The sequence below is a fragment of the Mizuhopecten yessoensis genome, unplaced genomic scaffold (assembly GCF_002113885.1).
Source record: "Mizuhopecten yessoensis strain PY_sf001 unplaced genomic scaffold, ASM211388v2 scaffold4119, whole genome shotgun sequence".
Lineage (NCBI taxonomy): Eukaryota > Metazoa > Mollusca > Bivalvia > Pectinida > Pectinidae > Mizuhopecten > Mizuhopecten yessoensis.
The window spans coordinates 117,858-124,277 of record NW_018405385.1 but is presented as its reverse complement, the minus strand read 5'-3'; the positions used below and the strand labels follow the sequence as shown (position 1 = coordinate 124,277).

The window sequence follows — 6,420 nt, the reverse complement described above, 5'->3', positions numbered from 1 at the left end:
ACACTCCTGTATCATTCCCACTCCTACTGAACTCATCTTACACTCCTGTCTCATTCCCACTACTACTGAACTCATTTAACACTCGTTTATCATTCCCACTCCAAATGAAGTCATCTGACACTCCTGTATCATTCCCGTTCTTACTGAACTCATCTTACACACCTGTCTCATTCCCACTCCTACTGAACTCATCTTACACTCCTGTATCATTCCCACTCCTACTGAACTCATCTTACACTCCTGTATCATTCCCACTCCTACTGAACTCATCTTACACTCCTGTATCATTCCCACTCCTACTGAACTCATCTGACACTCCTGTATCATTCCCACTCCTACTAAACTCATCTTACACTTCTGTATCATTCCCACTCCTACTGAACTCATCTTACACTTCTGTATCATTCCCACTCCTACTGAACTCATCTGACACTCCTGTATCATTCCCACTCCTACTAAACTCATCTTACACTTCTGTATCATTCCCACTCCTACTGAACTCATCTTACACTTCTGTATCATTCCCACTCCTACTGAACTCATCTGACACTCCTGTATCATTCCCACTCCTACTAAACTCATCTTACACTTCTGTATCATTCCCACTCCTACTGAACTCATCTTACACTTCTGTATCATTCCCACTCCTACTGAACTCATCTGACACTCCTGTATCATTCCCACTCCTACTAAACTCATCTTACACTTCTGTATCATTCCCACTCCTACTGAACTCATCTTACACTTCTGTATCATTCCCACTCCTACTGAACTCATCTGACACTCCTGTATCATTCCCACTCCTACTAAACTCATCTTACACTTCTGTATCATTCCCACTCCTACTGAACTCATCTTACACTTCTGTATCATTCCCACTCCTACTGAACTCATCTGACACTCCTGTATCATTCCCACTCCTACTAAACTCATCTTACACTTCTGTATCATTCCCACTCCTACTGAACTCATCTTACACTTCTGTATCATTCCCACTCCTACTGAACTCATCTGACACTCCTGTATCATTCCCACTCCTACTAAACTCATCTTACACTTCTGTATCATTCCCACTCCTACTGAACTCATCTGACACTCCTGTATCATTCCCACTCCTACTAAACTCATCTTACACTTCTGTATCATTCCCACTCCTACTGAACTCATCTTACACTTCTGTATCATTCCCACTCCTACTGAACTCATCTGACACTCCTGTATCATTCCCACTCCTACTAAACTCATCTTACACTTCTGTATCATTCCCACTCCTACTGAACTCATCTTACACTTCTGTATCATTCCCACTCCTACTGAACTCATCTGACACTCCTGTATCATTCCCACTCCTACTAAACTCATCTTACACTTCTGTATCATTCCCACTCCTACTGAACTCATCTTACACTTCTGTATCATTCCCACTCCTACTGAACTCATCTGACACTCCTGTATCATTCCCACTCCTACTAAACTCATCTTACACTTCTGTATCATTCCCACTCCTACTGAACTCATCTTACACTTCTGTATCATTCCCACTCCTACTGAACTCATCTGACACTCCTGTATCATTCCCACTCCTACTAAACTCATCTTACACTTCTGTATCATTCCCACTCCTACTGAACTCATCTTACACTTCTGTATCATTCCCACTCCTACTGAACTCATCTGACACTCCTGTATCATTCCCACTCCTACTGAACTCATCTTACACTTCTGTATCATTCCCACTCCTACTGAACTCATCTGACACTCCTGTATCATTCCCACTCCTACTAAACTCATCTTACACTTCTGTATCATTCCCACTCCTACTGAACTCATCTTACACTTCTGTATCATTCCCACTCCTACTGAACTCATCTGACACTCCTGTATCATTCCCACTCCTACTGAACTCATCTGACACTTCTGTATCATTCCCACTCCTACTAAACTCATCTTACACTTCTGTATCATTCCCACTCCTACTGAACTCATCTGACACTTCTGTATCATTCCCACTCCTACTGAACTCATCTGACACTCCTGTATCATTCCCACTCCTACTGAACTCATCTGACACTCCTGTATCATTCCCACTCCTACTAAACTCATCTTACACTTCTGTATCATTTCCACTCCTACTGAACTCATCTGACACACCTGTATCATTCCCACTCCTACTAAACTCATCTTTCACTTCTGTATCATTCCCACTCCTACTGAACTCATCTTACATTCCTGTATCATTCCCACTCCTACTGAGTCATCATTAATACCAGCCTCTTTATTTAACTATCCTACCTAACCACTATTTGCAGTTAATTGGGAAGAAACCCAACTTCAGGACCAATTTCCTAAAACATGTCCCTACAGTTGGCTGGACCATTGTTGTTCAGTTATGAAATAGTGACAGATTTATATAGTGATCTGATGTTGCTTTCTGGTGATGTTTAACTGAAACCTTCAAGGCATGCATTTATATTTGCTGCTCCCTCAGGCAATGTCCATTCTTTTTTTTACAATTGTCATTTAGTCGCCAAGTAAAAGGCCCCTGCTCTACTCAGAACCTATCTGTAACTCCTGTCCAGTTGCTGTAATTAAGTATCAGACATTATAGTCTACATATATGTATATAGCAGTACACTCCAATTGGTCCAAAGTACTTAATGGCTATCAAATATTGCCTTACTTCTCTCCAGGTAAATTCACAGGTACAGTCAATATAACGTGTACAATGTACCTGTATCTAATTCTAAACACGTTAATCCCATATCTTATACGTAAGAAAAGATTTGATATCTGAACTTGACTTTGCACTCACAAGCAATAACCTTGATATTGTACTTCACTTCGTACTATTAGCATATCAACAATCTGAACAACTTTGTTTACCAAAAATCCACCAAAAAAATACAAATTAGAAGTCATTAAACTACACTGTAGATTATGTCATGATCCATTGACATTTTGACTTATCACATATGACATGGTACTGGCTAGGCAGTTCAGTGTTTGCATCAGTATGTAACTATATCGATATAAAGGAGCATCATACATAATTTCTTCGTCCAATACCAGCTGGATGTACTGACCATAGGCATTCCAGCAGTAAACCACAATAGTAAAATATCTATATATACTGACCATTGCAGCAGTAAACCACAATAGTAACCTATCTATATATACTGACCATTACAGCAGTAGACCACAATAGCAAACTATCTATAATTATTGACCATTACAGCAGTAGACCACAATAGTAAACTATATATACATACTGACCATTACAGCAGGAGACCACAATAGCAAACTATCTATAATTATTGACCATTACAGCAGTAGACCCCAATAGTAAACTATCTATATATCCTGACCATTACAGCAGTAAACCACAATAGTAAACTATATATACATACTGACCATTACAGCAGGAGACCACAATAGCAAACTATCTATAATTATTGACCATTACAGCAGTAGACCCCAATAGTAAACTATCTATATATACTGACCATTACAGCAGTAGACCACAATAGTAAACTATCTATAATTATTGACCATTACAGCAGTAAACCACAATAGTAAACTATCTATATATACAGACCATTACAGCAGTAAAACACAATAGTAAAATATCTATATATACTGACCATTGCAGCAGTAAACCACAATAGTAAACTATCTATATATATTGACCATTACAGCAGTAGACCACAATAGTAAACTATATATACATACTGACCATTACAGCAGTAGACCACAATAGTAAACTATCTATAATTATTGACCATTACAGCAGTAAACCACAATAGTAAACTATCTATATATACTGACCATTACAGCAGTAGACCACAATAGTAAACTATCTATATATATTGACCATTACAGCAGTAGACCACAATAGCAAACTATCTATATATATTGACCATTACAGCAGTAAACCACAATAGTAAACTATCTATATAATACTGACCATTACAGCAGAAGACCACAATAGTAAACTATCTATATACCATCTGGATGTACGGAAATGGTTCATTGCATATATCTAGCTTCCTTTTAAGGAGAATGATTAAGGAATGTTTCTACAACCAAGTCACAACCAAATTTAATCACAAAGGCAAACAAAAATTATAAGTTCTGTAGATCTCGTGTATAATCAAACCTTATATAACTACAGTTACAACAAATTGTAAGACCCTTTTAACTATCAAAATTAAATGTCATTCAATTTTTTTATTTTTTTTATGCTTACAGTCCCAATTATCAGCTTATTAAGTACATTTAACTATTTATTTTAAATAAAGTTTAACAGACTGATTACATTTCTTGCATCGAGGGAGATGTTAATTTATAATGGCAAAGTGAATAGGCAGTAGTCTATGTAAATGAGTAAAGTTTCATCTCCATTTTGTAGTATTTATTACATGTAAGCACAAACTTATAAAACATAATACATGTAATTACAAACTTATAAAACATAATACATGTAATTACAAACTTGCAGAATATAATACATGTAATTACAAACTTGCAGAATATAATACATGTAATTACAAACTTGCAAAATATAATGTATATAACTATAAATGATTTCATTTATTATACTCAGACATATATTTATATAATTTATCAAATGAGAAATGTCAAAAAGAGACTTTGCTCACTTAATTAATAATAAAGAAAACTAACATTTATTATAACAAAACAAACTATTTGAAGTTAAAGATGAGTATCAATTAAATGTAATAAAATCCCTTTGAAAAAATATTTCATATCTGAAATTGAATTAAAATTACCTTGAATATCCTTCTTGAAATCTTCCAGCTCTATCTATAATTATGATAATTATGAGAAGCACATGTGAGATTTCCCCTAACTGCCACTTTGCTCTATATACTTCCTTACAATGTCTAGTAGCTATATACAGACTGCTTAGCAGTGGACAAAGTCTAACCCATTGGCCTTGCACTTGGCAATGATCAATTGCAAAGGTGTTTTAATGACAGTTCTGTATGACCAAAGTACAGGCCGTGTATGGGTAGTGTGTACTTTGTTCTAGTGTAGTCTATACACAGTAAACCACTATCACAGCTCCTATTGACTAAAGGTTATGTGTGGCTACACCATAACACACCATAACACACGTGTACAGAGTTTAAACATAGGCAAAAATTGTCAGGTAAGTAATAGGTAAGCTAACATAGTCACCTACACCACTGTAAATACATACATGTTACATATTCACACAAAGTTACCTCTTTCACCCCTGAAATTTCATAATGAAGTATTCCAACCTTTGAATTGGAAGAGTTCAAATGTGGTTTCAGGGGTGAATTAGTTAAAATACATGTACATCTATTTGTACATCAAATAGATTTACACTACTACCTATGATATATATTTCAAATTTAAAACACAAATCAAAGTTATGTCAAGGCTAATTGATATTTTATTTCACTAAGTCAACACTTCATGCGCATCAATGTGCATGTCATCTAATACAGTCAAACTTCAATAAATCAAACTTTGAAGACTTAATTTTCCCGATGTGTTGAACTTATAGAAAAGTCTGGAATTTTCCCCGATATAACACTACCGATATTCTATTTGTGAATCAAAATTTTAGGAATCAAATTTCTCTCTTCCTTATGAGCACATAAAAAATTATAACGTAAATCAAAGTGAAAAAAACCACCTTTACAATACATTGTAATGTAAACATAGACATAGGCCTATGTCAAAGAAAATGGTTTGTAGGACTCTTGTTTATGTTTTTGGTACAATTCAACAGTTGTAAACATACTTGCATTTTTAAAAATAAAAAAAATAATTGCCATATAATTTGTTTTTTATCCCTCAAATTATTAATTACAACAAGTCATGAGGTTCAAAGTTCAATATTAGTGAGCCGAAGTCGTTCTGATTCAAATTATTCACGATTGCCCATAAACTTTGAAACATTAAAGTTTGACTGAAACATATTTTGAATAAATTCCGTGACTTGTATATTGATGAAATTTGAATGGAACGTTAATGATTAGTAGATAAATACTAAATCTTGTATGTCAATATGATAGTAAACACAAAACTTCTTGTCATCAGACTTTCTACTATATTTACAAAGAAAAGTTTCAGCAACCTGATAAGTCATGTGAACTGTTAATGAATTATTATATAAACAAATTTAGCTAGTAATCAAATTTCGTTATTTCCAAGGACATTTACTCAAGTTCTTGCATAAACAAGAGGCCCCGAGGGTCTGTATCGCACACCGTGAAATGTTGGCAAAATTGAAGTTGGAATGGCTAGATGTTGCTGGTAGTGTACATATATCAGGGGTCAGACCCACCATTTGGTCAAAATACCTTCATCCTGACAGGAGAAAAATGGATATTAAAGCTATTCCTCTATACCCCGTATTGGGCC

At 35.3% G+C, this 6,420-nt stretch overlaps 1 protein-coding gene across 1 annotated transcript in view; it reads right to left on the bottom strand.

Moving 5' to 3' along the window:
• Positions 1–4,876, bottom strand: part of LOC110448530 (long-chain-fatty-acid--CoA ligase 5-like) — a 43,751-nt gene extending 38,875 nt beyond the window's left edge. The window contains exon 1 of the mRNA XM_021494810.1: positions 4,791–4,876. The gene's annotated coding sequence lies outside the window, so the exon portion shown is untranslated. The remainder of the gene's footprint in view (positions 1–4,790) is intronic.
• Positions 4,877–6,420: the final 1,544 nt, after the last annotated feature.